At 52.7% G+C, this 14,000-nt stretch overlaps 1 protein-coding gene across 1 annotated transcript in view; it reads right to left on the bottom strand.

Moving 5' to 3' along the window:
• Positions 1 to 14,000, bottom strand: part of LOC306656602 (CMRF35-like molecule 2) — a 195,625-nt gene that overhangs the window by 82,510 nt on the left and 99,115 nt on the right. The gene's annotated exons all lie outside the window — the stretch shown is intronic.

Genomic DNA, 14,000 nt, shown 5'->3' with positions numbered 1-14,000 from the left:
GCGATCCTCCAGCCTCAGCCTCCTGAGCTGCTGGTATTACAGGCGTGGGCCACTGTGCCTGGCAAGAGATCCATTCTTAGGACAGCCCATTGCATTGAGCCCATGGGTCCAGGACTAATCCCCTCTTCTAGGTCCCGCCTGGTCCACACAATGGGGATTAAATCTCAACATGGGGTTTGGTGGGGTCCTTGACACCATGGCATCTGTGAAGAGGGTATATTTGCCTGGCAATGAGAAAGATCACAAAAGACTCTGCCAAAAGCACCACTGGCACAGAAGCTATGGCGGCCTCCCACAAAGGCCACCCTGCAATGGCGGGTGAGGTCTGCCACTCCTCGTCTCGGTCTCTTAGCCCAGAGGAACGGTCTCGCGCCGTCTCATGCGACCTCCCTCGGTTTACCTGTGGACGTCCTTGCCTTCCTGGGCCCTCTGGTACTCCCAGGGCCCCCAGGTCACCAAGGCACACGCACCCCCACTGCTGTCCCCGGTTACTCCCCCAAACTGGTCTTCAGCAAGCTTTTCTCTTCTGCTCATTTGAGGTTGTCAGAAGGGACGTCTTCACATCACGCCAGCTGGGACCCCAGAAGGATGGGATTTGGAGTGTCCTGACCCGCCTGGGCTGCCGACCGAGGGTCCCCCTGGTGCTACGGCAGTTGACAGAGCGGTGAGCCCCGGGGGTGCCCACGTGGCGCTCCCTAGAACCTATGGACCCGTTGCTCTGAGGCAGAGTCCTCCACGCAGGCGACGGCGACATGGATCCTGAGAGGCCGGGCTTTCCTGGATTTTCCGGCTGTGCCCAGTGACTCACAAGGGTCGTAAGGAGAGGGGCAGGTAGGAAGGTCGGGGTGGGGAGGTGGTGGCCCAGGCGGGAGCGGGGAGCAGAGAGGTCTGGGGAGGCTGCGCCGGCCTCGAGGATGGAGGCGGGGTCTCATCCTCCCTTCTGCCCCGGGGCATCCCCGGAGGACCCAGTTCTAACGTGAGTCCCAGCGTCCTCTTGCCACCCAGCTGACCCCAACGCCCAGCAGAGCCTTCACAGGCCTGCATTATCGGGTGGACGGGTTGAGGGGTCCCTGAGGCCACCCAGGCAGCAGGGGCGGCACTGTGTCCAGAACAGAGGGACAGTGTTTGCAGACAGGAGGGCAGGCAGCCCCAGAGCTGAGGAGGAGCCTGGAGGGAGGGGTGGACGGGAGCCCAGCAGAAGGTCACAGGTGGGCAAACGGGAGCTGCCGTCCGGGGCTGTGGTGGATGCTGGTGCCCGCAGATTTCCTTGCTAGGATCTGATTCCCAATGTGACTGAGTAAGGGACTTTTTTTTTTTTTTTTGGTCCTGGGGTTGAACTCAGGGGTGCTTAACCACTGAGCCACACCCCCCAGCCCTTTTTAGTTTTTATTTTGAGACAGAATCTCATTGAGTTGCTTAGGGCCTTGCTACATTGCTAAGTCTGGCCTTGAACTTGTGATCCTCCAGACTCAGCCTCCGGAGAGGTGGACTTTTAAAGGGTGAAGGCCACAGGAGAACTGAGCCTCACAAAAGGACTGGAGGTGGGAGGGGGGCTCTTCTCTCTTGCCCTTCTGCCTTCTGCCCTGCAAAGACCTGGTGCCCCTGCCCTAGAGGATGCAGTCACCTGGGACTCCCGGCCTCCAGAATGTCGAGGAAATAACCTCCCGTTCCATACAAGCCGCCAGGTCTGTGGTATTTTGTTACAGCAGCGCTGTAACAGGGCGCTTCTGAACCCTGCCTCAGCTCAAGCCACCTCCTCCAAGTTCCTGTCATGAGACAAACAGACCTGAAAATCTGGATGTCACAGCTAGCTGGGCTTCTGCTGTTTACAGGAAATTGCAATCTGACTCACATTTTGTGCAACCCAGCTCCCTTTCCTATTTTGTCCGGGGTTTGCCGAGGACTCATGCCCACCGGGTGGAGTTCCTTCCAGATGTTCTAATCTGGGCAGTGGTCACTCCTTTACTCCCTCATTCACGTGGTCATGGGTACAACAGGCATGTTATTAAATTCAACGGCGAAAAAGACACCGTTTCTGTCCTGAAGGAACTTGCAGCCTGTGGAGTGAGGAAGTGAAATCAGGAAATTACAGGAGGAAGAGCAGGAGGGCCTCGCACAGTTGTGAAGTCCGAGCACTGCACCATCCTGGCGGCACTCTCACGTGGAGCAGCGTTAGGTGTGGCCCGGAGGCTTGTGACGTGGCGTCCGGGCAATGAGGGTCTGAAGGCAGGAGTGTGCCGTGGACCTGTTATGGTTTGAATCTTAAATGTCCTGCAAAGGCCCACATGCTAAAGGCCTGGTCCCCATCCTGTGGTGCTCCTGGGAGGTGGTGGATCCTTTAGGAGGTAGGGTCTGGTGGGAGGAAGTTGGGTCACTGGGGTGTGCCCTCAAAGGGGATATTGGGACCCTGGCCCCTTCAATCTTTCCTCCCTGGCAGCATGAGAAGAATGGGCTTCCCCTGCCCACCATAACATGCCGTCTTACCACAGGCCCCAAAACAAGGGGACCAGGGAGTGAAGCCTTGGAAACTGTGAGCCATAATAACCCTTTTCTCCTTAGAAATGGATTTTCTCAGGTATTTTGTCACAGTGACAGAAAGCTGACTAACACACTCCTGTAACTTGGGCAGGGCTTAGTTAGGCACCTGGTACGAAGGGGCATTCAAGGCGCTGTTGATTTGAATTCAGTCCCATCACATTCCAGGCCTGACCTGAAGTAACCTTCCAGGTGACCTGTTCCTAGAGACAGGACTTGGCCAGGTAGTATGAACACAGAGAGATGTGGTAGAAGACAGGGTCGAGGACTTAAGGAGTTGTTTGAAGGGCACTTTCTCCTCAGAGTGAATTTGATTCTTTATTCAGCTGGAATTTCTGCCAATTAGAAATGAATCCTTTGCCAAATGTGCACATCTAGGTATCAGTCAGGATAACTAATGTCAGCTGCTGTAACAACCACAAACGCCCAATGAAACTGGGTGGCGTGGTATTGGGGGCTGGGCCTAGAGGGCATTTTATTTCCAGCCGTACACTGTTCCCAGCCCCCTGCCACCATGAATCTCATGAAGAGTGTAGGGTAAGCTCCCCACAAGGTGATGGGCACCTCCCCACATCTCTAGACACGCTCTAGCAGCTTAAGGGCGTGGCAGGCTCTGTGTCCTCCTCCCAGAAGCCTGTTTTCATCTGTACAGACTCACCCAGCTCCATTCTAGGAAGCTCTGCATACAGAGGACCTCAGGAAGGTCCATCTTCACCAAGTCAGATTTTAATTTTGATTAATTAATTAATCTGTTTATTTGGTACTGGGTATTGTGGCTCAACCATCAAGCTAAACCCTCAGCTCTTTTTATTTTTTAACTTGAGACAGGGTCTTTTAAGTTACTGAGGCTGGTTTTGAACTTGCAATCCTCCAGCCCCCGTCTCCCAAGCTACTGGGATTACAGGTGTGCACCCCTGCATGAGGATAAACCAGATTTTCAAAAATGTTCTTCCTCCAGGGCGACTGGGGTATGCTGGTGTTATTCTTGCATAACAAGGAGCAGTATTAAGGTGACCCTAACCTCCTAACAGAGATTCATTCCAGGATGATTTATCACGTGGAAATACGGCAAGCTTCAGTTTATTTTATTGTCATTTAAATTTTTATTTACTAAAAATGAGGTGACACAGGACTAAAAACTCAAAATGCAACCACTCCCACAATAACTAGCCCGTTCCTGAATGTACCCATTCACCAAGCTGGAGAGCTCGTGAGCTGCCTTCCAGGTTTCCTTTGTCCATATCATGCTGGGGTCCCGATAGGTTGCCCAGGCTGACCTTGAACTCCTGGGCTCAGTCCACCCTCCTCTCTCAGCCTCCAAAGTAGCTGGGACAGCAGGTGCACACCACCTTGCCCAGCTCTGGGCTGTGGGCCATTCACCTGGCTTTCCCCAGAGTCCAGGACTCTACCCCCATGCTGGGATAGAACCCAGGGGCGCTCTGCCACTGAGCCACACCCCAGTGCTTTTAGTTCTTATTCTGAGTCGGGGTCTCACTAAGTTGTCCGGGCTGGCCATGAACTCACAATTCTGCCTCAGCCTCCCAAGCAGCTGGACACGTCCCACCGTGGCGACCTCCCCTGGCTTCCAATCACCTCTTCAAGGCCCCTCCTCCCCATGCCTCCGGTGGCAACTGCATTTCAACATAAGCCGTGGGGAGGGCATTCAGACCACGCGTCGCCTCGCGGGGCGGAGGAGTGCTGAGAAGTTGGTCGTGGGTCATCTCGGCCCTTGGGAACAGTCGCGGAGTGTGCGCAGCGGACCCGGACGGACAGCTGCCGCACGCCGAGGCCGCGTAGCGAGCAGGTACGGGTGTCGCCTGTTGCTCCTGGGGCTCAGCCGCGCGAGGCTGCTGCCCGCACGGTGCGGTGTATTGTCCCCTAGCAAACTGTTTTTTCTAATAAGTCGGGGGGAGGACACGGGGACACACGCCCGCTGCAGTCACGCGGCCGCTCTCGCCACCCACAGCACGGGGCTGTGCGCACCGTCTACTTCCACGCAGCCGGCCTGGTTGCACCTGCGTCACCACGAACACCAGGCATGCGCTGTGCCGCTTCTGTGGGGGGCGGGATTTCCTGGCTCTCAGGACCTTTTAGAACCAGTGTGGTACCTGGGCTCCGCATGGGCCTGGACGCGGCTGTGAGGCCCACGACTGCGGTCAGTCGCTTTGCGGGGACACAGCCGCATGCGCAGGTGGCCTGCACACCGTGCTCCCCTCGCCCCCAGCTTCCGGAACCCCGGGGTTTTCATGTCACAACCATCTCAGAGGTTGTTTACGTCCTCCTGTAAATGCGGGAAACATTCCGTCATATTCCATTGCTTGACTGTCCTATAAGATACACATACACTCTTGGCCATGGGCAGGTAGAGGCGAGAGACAGAGTCCAGGGGGTCCCAGGGTCTGCACTGTCCTTCTGATGGATGCTGGGGAACCACAGTCTATAAAAGTAATGTACCGATTTCTAACAAGACGGTCGAATGTCTTGATAAATGTATGGAATGATAAAATCCTAATAAAGGTCACAGAAGACACCCTGCATAAATGTGGAGATAGTTTAGATTCTGATTTTGGATAACTTCCTATCACAAAGATTAATTCTTCCCAAATTAATCAATACATTCAATACCAGGCCAAAAAAAATTTTGGCTACAATTTTTTTTTTGGGGGGGGGGTGGACTTAAAACTTATTTTAAAATGTATACAGCTGGATACAAGTCTGTGAATATCTACTTCATCCTTTCAAAGGAGAAGTCTGGGCTGACTCACCCGGGTTTGGGGAGTGCTGTGTTTCTTTGTTTTTCCGTCTCTCTGTGAGCTCTGGTGGTTCTGTCTGGGCAAGCCCCAGCAGTGGTCTGAAGATGGGGCTCCTCCCTGAATGGACACCTAAGGATCCAAGGGTCAGGGTTGCCACCCAGTGGCCATGTCTGGAGTCACATGCCCCAGACAGCTGAGCCTGAGGCATTTGCTCCAGCTGGTAAGGTCAGGCAGAGAGATTTCCAAAGGCTTTTCAAAGGAGCAAAGCCAAGGGACTTGTCATCCCAGTTGTTAAGACAGACCATCGAGCCACAGGAATTAAAAAGGTGTGGTAAATTGGCACAGAATCAGACAGACAGACAGATGAGGGCTGGAGCAAGGAGCTTCATTTAGCTGGGGTGTGTGGTCCAACCCTGCCTTCGTGCCTGTGGGGACCGTAGTGCATGTGGTTCATATACGGGGACCTACATGATCAAGGTGACCCCACACATCATCAGTGCTCAGTGGACACACACACACACGCACACGTACGCACATAGCCCAGTCAAGGCATGTGGTGGGACCAGCTATTTTGGAGATGGCTGATGTAGTTCCAGGGCTTCTAATCCAGCCGGCCCCCTTGGCCACCTGCCCTCCTTCTTCAGGGACCAGGAGAGACAGCGGCAAGCAGAGCTGAAAACTTGTGTTGGCTGTGTCATCTCGAAGCCTTCCGGCCTCCGCCAGAGGAGGAAGGAAGGTGCAGGCAGATTTGAGGGAACAGGGAGGAACCAGAGGAACTTCCAGCCACAGGTGGGAAAAAGTGGCCTGGACAAGGGCAGGGAAGGAGGGCCAGTGGGACTCAGAGCTAAGGCAGGGCATGGAGGAGCCCAGGGAACCGGCTCGGGCACTTGTGCTGCCCAACACGAGAGCCACTCACCACGGACGGCATCAGCCCTGGAAACGGGCCAGTACGAACCGAGAAGGGCTTTGAGTCTAAGACTTGGTGTAGATGAGAGGGTGCAGACCTTATGGTTTAGAAAAAAAATTTGGGGGGGGGGGTACTGGGGTTTGAACTCAGGGGCACTTAACCATGGAGCCACATCCCCAGTCCATTTTGACACAGGATCTTGCTAAGATGCTTAGGGTCTCACCAAGATGCTGAAGTTGGTCTCCAACTTGCCATCCTCCAATCTGTGCCCCCCTGAGTTGCTGGGATTACAGGTGTGCACCACCACCCCTGGCAAAACTTTTATTTTGAAACAATTTAAAACTTATGGAAAAATTGTGAAAAACAGTACAAAGAACGCCCATGTATCTTTTATACAGCTCCACCTACTTTCAGAAGCATTCTCCCACTCCATACATTTACCCTGGGACCACCTGAGAGCAGACCTTGGGTGGACCTTGCCCTGTGGTTCCTTGTCTGTTTTATAACCCACAGTACTGCACCTGGCTTGGCACAGAGGGCCAGCGCAGCCAGCATCTGGAGGATTAAATAGCGTCAGGTTAATTATCAGTGTCTTCCCACTGGTCCAGGGACACCGAGGTGCTCCTAAAGTAGCCCGAGTCCTCAGAAGGAGGAGTCTGGGCTGACTCACCCGGGTTTGGGGAGTGCTGTGTTTCTTTGCTTTTCCCTCTGTGAGCTCCGGTGGTTCTGTCTGGGCAAGCCCCAGCAGTGGTCTGAAGATGGGGCTCCTCCCTGAATGGACACCTAAGGATCCAAGGGTCAGGGTTGCCACCCAGTGGCCATGTCTGGAGTCACATGCCCCAGACAGCTGAGCCTGAGGCATTTACTCCAGCTGGTGAGGTCAGGCAGAGGGATTTCCAAAGACTTGACCCGGGGCAGGTCAAGATCCAGCCCTCCAGGCCAGCTGCTGTCCACTCCAGGATGCTATCCATCCTTCCCAACCTTGAGTCTCCCATACAGGGTTCCTGGATTCCCCACCCTGCCTGCTGCAGACCAGGGAAGGAGTTGCCCCTGTGGTTGGTGTAACAGATTTGGAGTTCGGAACAGGTCCTACCTCTCATCTCTGCCTTGCCAGCTGCCTGGCCCCAGGCCAGCACTCAAGGTCATCTGAGTGTCCATCCCCTCACTGGGAACAGCAGCGGCCTGGGCCCCTCCAGTGCTCCTTCCAGGTACCCTGGGCTTCTGCTCTTGCTCTTTGTTGCCAAGTTTCTCCTGGCTCCTTTGCATTTGACCTTTGAACTCTGCTGCCCTTTGACCTACAAACCTGGGCCATCCAGTGCAGCAGAGCCCACAACACACTCTTGAAACCCAGGCTGAGGCCACGCTGGGTCCCCATGTACCTGGGAAGGAGAGTGGAACGCAGGACCGGAGGACTCGACTCTTCAGGACCATGGAGAGCTACTCAGCACATCTGGTGGGTCCTCCACCCTGAGACATCCTTCAGGACCATGGAGAGCCACACAGCACACCTGGTGGGTCCTCCACCCTGAGACATCCTTCCTCTCTGCAGATCACCTCCCCTCATTCCCCCCTCCTCTCTTTCTTTCCTCTTTCTTCTACTAAAAATATGTATGGACTTCCAAGTGGGGTCAGAGTAGAAAGAGCCCAGAGACCCAAGGAAAAGACTGATCTATAAATGACCAAATGTCCATTTTTGATTGGGGGCAGGGGAGGGATGGACACCCAACTCTGTTGGAGGCAAGTGGGTGTCAGGGCGGCGTCCTGAACACGGTGACATGCAGGATGCCGGGAGTCGTGGAATAGAAGCCCCGAGGAGCCAGGCAGCAGAGGCGGGGCAGCCAAGGAGGGGCAGACTGGCCTGGGGAATGGCAGGAGCCTGGAGCCAGAACGAGTGGCAGGTGCTGAGAGGGGGCTGGCAGGCAAAGCCCAGTCAGGAACAGCTGGGTGACACCAGGGCCTAGATTTCACGTTGTGAATGGTTTAGGAGGCATCAGGAGTCCATTTTTTAATTTTAATTTTTAACTTGTTCTTTTTAGTTACACATGACAGTAGAATGCATTTTGACATATTACACGTACTCGGAGTATAACATCCCATTCTGGTGGTCGTACATGATGTGGAGTCAGACCGGTCGCATATTCGTATATGAACATAGGAAAGTTGTGTCCAGTTCATTCCATGGTCTTTCCTATTCTCATCCTCCTCCCTTCCCTTCCTTCCCCTTTGTCTAATCCAATGAACTTCTATCCCACCCCCATTGTGTGTTAGCATCCACATATCAGAGAGAACGTTCAACCTTTGGTTTTTGGGGATTGGCCTATTTTACTTAGCATGATAATCTCCAGATCCATCCATTTACCGGCAAAACTCATAAAGTCATTCTTCTTTATGGATGAGTAATATTCCATTGTGTATATGGTACCGGTCTTGTAAATCAGGATCAAGTCCTGATTCCCCACCAGTGCTGAAGATTAAATACCTGAGAGACATCAAGGCAAGTGTAGAAAGCAAGTTTTATTTAAAAAAGAGACACAGAGATAGACTTCTCCAGAGAGAATGGGACCCAGAGCTGGGTATCAGCAGGAGTGAGTGTGTCTTGCCTTTTTATAGATCCCAGTTTTCCTGTCCCTTCTGACCTGCCCATGTGCCTAAGGGCAGGAAAAAAAGAGCAGCCCAGCGGGTGGTCATTAGCAACTCCTTGTGTTGGGGACAGCGATTTCTGGAGATGTTAGTAACCCGTTTCCTTTTCTTTGATAATTAGCCAATGACCCTTCATCTGCTATCTACCTTCCACCGATTCACCTTGTTTTCTTTATCCACTCATCCGTTGAAGGGCACCTAGTTTGGTTCCATACCTTAGCTACTGTTAATGGAATTATGTGTGTTTTTAAAATTTTTTTAGTCGTAGATGGACACAATATCTTTATTTTTTTTTATTTATTTATTTTTGTGTGGTACTGAGGATCGAACCCAGTGCCTCACACGTGCAAGGCAAACACTCCACCACTGAGCTCCAACTCCAGCCCTGGAGGTGTGTTTTTAATATTAAAAACTATAGAATATCTATTTGTTGTAGAAAAATGTTCAAATAGAGACATTTAAAAATAATGCCAAATATTTTTTCTTATAAAATGTGGATTAAAAACTCACACTTTGCATTTCCTAAATGCTTGCCTCCAAATCCTGCTTCTCAAACCCACAATTATCTAAAATATATTAATGCTGATTTAATACAGTTATCTACTCAGATTTTTGCCAATTGTCCTATAATAATTGTCCTTTCTAGCTAAAGAAAATCCAAGATTATGTGTTGCATTTTTTGTCATATCTCTGGACATCCAGAACAGTTTCCAGATCTTTCTTTCTGTTCCATAACATTGACGTCTTTGACATTAACAGCTGTTATTTTGTAGAATGCCCATTGTTTGTCTTTCATGGTAAGATTCAGGTTCTACATTGTTTTCAGGACTTTTTTCTGTTTTTCTCAATGCCTAATAGGAGGGGCATGCTATTAAATTAGTCCCATTAAAAGTTAGTGTTTAGTTGGGTATGTTGGTGCACACCTGTAATCCCAGCAACTCAGGAGGCTGAGGCAGGAGGACTGCAAGTTTGAGGTGAGCTCAGCAATAGTGAGACACTATCTCGAAATAAAAAAATAAAAACTTAAAAAACAAAACAAAACAAAAAAACCTCGCACTCTTCTGTGGGATCAAACCCAGTGCCTGGCCCATACTGGGTGTAAGATCAGATGGAGGTAACCGAAGGACAGGCGTAATTTAAAAAGAATTTTATTGGGCCGGCTCTCGGGGGAGGTTCACAGGTCCTCCAGGGTGAGGACCAGGGTGGAGGGCGTGGCTCCAGTGGGGTGGTGTTTTTGTAGTCGGGGAGAGTTGGAGGGAGGCTCAAAGGTTGAGTCCCCCTGAGGTTGGCTGAGGACTCCGTTGATTGACTGGCAGTTGCAGAGGCCACCAGGGTTTATCTGTCGGCGTCTGATTGGTTGTTCTTTGGCGCAGCCTGCCTGATGCCGGGCTCCCATCCAGCGGCCTCGCCGCCTGGTGCCCCGCCCCATCCAGCTGCCTCGCGGCCTGAAGCCCCGCCCCCATCCAGCTGCCTTGGCCGCCCTAACACTGGGTAAGCACTCTGACTCAGCACTACACCCCCAGTCCCCGGGGTGATTTTTTAAAAAGCTATAATTCGTGAACTATAAAGTCCAACTTCTGAAGGGGTACAATTCAGTGTCTCTTAGCAGAGGCCAAGATCGTGGGACCACCGGTTTAATTTCAGAACATTTTCATCCCTCCCAACAAACCTGATATCCACCAGCAGTCACTGCCCCACCCCTGCCTGCCCCAGCCCCTGGCGACCGCCCATCTGCTTCCGTCTCTGTGGCTCTGCCTGCTCTGAACACCTCATGTAAATGGAATCATACACCACGTGGCCTCTGGTATCACTACTTCCACGCGCCATCCGTTCTCAGGCCCCCCCTGTCCCAGTGTGTACCAGCGCTTCACTCCACTGCATGCACGTGAGCCTCAAAAGAAATGACCACTAACTGCTGGAATGCAGGAGATACCCATGAGCCTTTGAAATGCAAAACGAGCATTTGTGAGCCACCAGCCCAGGTCCTCAGCTGAGCCCCTGGCCCTGCCCTTGCCTGCAAAGAGTGACATAAGGACAATACCCATGTGCTGGAAAAACTGGCTCCACATTGTGCAGTGGCATCCTGATTCTACCTCCTGTCCAGCCCCTAGCCACCGTCCCTCTATACGCCTGGACACCCACTCCAGGGGGGTGCTGCCTCCCCTCTGAGGCCACCTGTGCTCTTCCTGGGCCATCTTTCTTGCTTTACCCGACTCTCAGGAGAGCCCACATGCCCCCTCGACTCTGCCTCTGCTTTCCTAAAGAAACCTCCGTCTGGGTCTCTGACTGGTGCGGGCTGAAATTCTTTTCTGTCCTGCACACCAGGGGTCCCACTCAGCCAGAGTCTCGCTGCTCCGCTAGGAGACCTCCTTGGACATCTGCTGACAGAGCTATACCGTGTTCTGTTTATCTGCTCATCAGCTGACAGGCATTCCGTTGTCTCAGCCTTTGGCTGTTGTGAATACCCTGCCCTGAGGGTTCGTCATGGCAAACCTTGTCAGTTCTCTCAGGTGTAAACGTAGAGGGAGAACTGCTACAACTGTGACAACCCAAATCGACTCCTAATAGTGCCAAGTTGAGAACCACTGGTTTAAAGGGTACGTTGGCTTATTAAAGAAAAACCGGGGCCTTTGCACCTAGAAAACGTTTCATGTCTCTCTCAACTTCCTCCCTTCCCAACCCCCAAGTTGACCTCTAATTTAATCATCTTGACCTTCCCTGGAACCAAGCCCTTGCTCATGCTCACCACTACCCCCACACTCCCCGGTTCTTCATTCCATTGCGTAGCAACTATTTGTGGCCCGTCTGAGAGGTACAGCTGTCTTCGCCCTGGGATGGGGAAGGAAGCAAGATAACGAGGTTCCTCTTCCTCCTTCTGCTGGTCACCAAGCAAAGGTTTGTTGGTGCCTACGGTGCAGAGGGCTCCTGTGTGCTTCAGCACTGTGGGGAAGAGCCTGCTGGAAGCCAGTAAGTCCGCTCCTGCCCTGGTGTGCTCACGACAGGGGAAGACAAGAGCCGGGCCCTCAGAGAGGGGACCAGTGCGGCCCAGCCAGAACCCAGGAGCCTCCCTGGCTTCCGTCATTCTGGGCAGGGTGTGTCTGTCCTGAGATGATCGTGCCCAGGATTTAGCAGGGCGCGTTAGGAGCTCGGCTGCAGAAAACACCCTACAAACCCACGGCGTCTTTTACTTCACTTTCCCAGTCTGAACACCTTTATCATGGAGTCCAAAAGGACCTGAAAGACTTGCCCAAGCGAGGAAAGACAAGGAAATGCTCCTTCATCCTTCCTGATTTTATTCTCAGAAGGTATTGGTCTTAGCGTGGCATTTGATGCCCTTAACTACGAGACCCAACCTACTTGGGTGGCTTATGTCCTCTCCTCCTGCCGTCCTCAGCGATGTCCCCAGCTCCTCAACAGCCTCATGTCGTGCCCATGTCCCCCTCTGTCTGGAAGGCCTCTCCCTCCTTCTCCACTGAAGAGACTCTTGCTTCAGGGCCCACGAGAGATGTCCCACCCTTTGAAGTCTTTGCTGGCCCCCCTAGAATGTGATGTCAGCCACCCCTGGGCAGCCACCTCCATAGCACTTTGTGACACACTTAGAGCCCTTGCTCCTGGAACAGAGATGGTTTGTAGGTGTGAGATCTTCACGTGCAGGATGGACATTTAGTCCCCGGAGCCCAGCTCAGTGCCTGGCACAGGTAGACACCCCTGTGTCTGTGTGCGTGGGATGAGTTCCTGTGCCGTCTGCCTTTCCCTCAAAACTGCCCCACTTGGGGACAGGACAGGCCCTTGCACCCTGATCCCTCCAGGGCCGGGAGGCTGAGGAGGAACTGGGTGGGCAGCCTCAGGACCCCCTTTAGCTCCTCAGAAACTTAGTGAGACCCTGTTTCAAAGTAAAAAATAAAAGGGGCAGGGAATGTAACTTAGCAGTAAAGTGTTCCTGGGTTTGGTACCCAGTACCAAAAGAGAGAGAGAGAGAGAGAAAGACTTTGAGGAACAAGGGAAACATGACGGACAGCTTTATTTTAGCAGAATGCACATGGATTCCCCTGTACAGGCCACTGAACACAGCAGTCCCCACAGCAGGTGCACTATTCCTGAGTCCTGGTTACAGCTCCCTCCTGCCTCTGGCCAGCTGCCCTTTCTCTCCAAAGTCCTTGTCCTTCCCTGCTGTGGTCAGGACAGTGTTCTTCAATAAAACCCTTTAAAGCAAAGGTTCAGAGCACTTCTGTGCTTGGTAGGTAGGGACAGACTAGAGTTGGATTCTCACACTTGCTCTGCAGGACCCGTTGAATTGGTGTTCTGGAAAATGATCTGCTGGGGCTTTCTAGGGCTGGTGGGTGTGGGTGGCAGATTGTAGCATACCAAGGACCCACAACAGGGATACATCACCAAATGAGAGGCCCCAAGACACATTGAAAGTTCCCCTTGAGAAGTCAGATGATAAGTAGCAACCTGTGCCATCTTTGGTCACTCTGGATAAACAGCTGATCACCAATGGAGAACAGAGGTGTCTGAGACAGGGGCCCAGTCAAGTAGCTCTGTCAAAGGCTTCCAAGCCACAGACAGGGGACCTCCTGACAGGGATTCTGAGCTATGCCTGGCAGAATTCTGCCCCTCCTGGTCTCAGGCTTGTGCTGGCCATGCCTGTCTTCTTTGGCTGATGCTGCCTGAGGATGATTTTCTGGGGTTGCAGGGAACAGCTGAGTTAAGGCCCATGAGCATGTGAGGGACAGCCATTCCCTGAAGAATAGATTTAGGAGAGAAGTTGGCAGTGGAATGAAGTCCTAGTATTGACTGCCAGGAACCTAGTGTCCTGAGTTTGTCCCCAGGACCTGGGAAGGGATGGTGACCTATGCCAGACTTCAGCTGTGAGGAGCTGGTGCCTCACAGAGCCTCTGTCACAAAACAAGGGTGACACTGTCTTGGAGGAGACTGAACTGAGTGGCCAAGGAGAGAAGGAAAGTGTCAAGGTCCCACGGCTGCAGCCCAGGGAGGGCCCTAGGCCTCGAGGAACGGGGGTGAGATAAGGGAGAGTGACGTGTTCACGCGGGCCAAGGCACAGGATCCAGGAGACAGGAGGAGAGCCAGAGAAGAGAGCGGCAGCGTCCTATGAGTCACGGGTAGCAGACATTTTTGGTCACTTCCTACCCAACTTCCACAGC

Source organism: Sciurus vulgaris (assembly GCF_902686455.1).
Source record: "Sciurus vulgaris genome assembly, chromosome: 3".
Classification (NCBI taxonomy): Eukaryota; Metazoa; Chordata; class Mammalia; order Rodentia; family Sciuridae; genus Sciurus; species Sciurus vulgaris.
The sequence above is the reverse complement of the archived record's forward strand: the minus strand, read 5'-3'. Positions and strand labels throughout refer to the sequence as shown.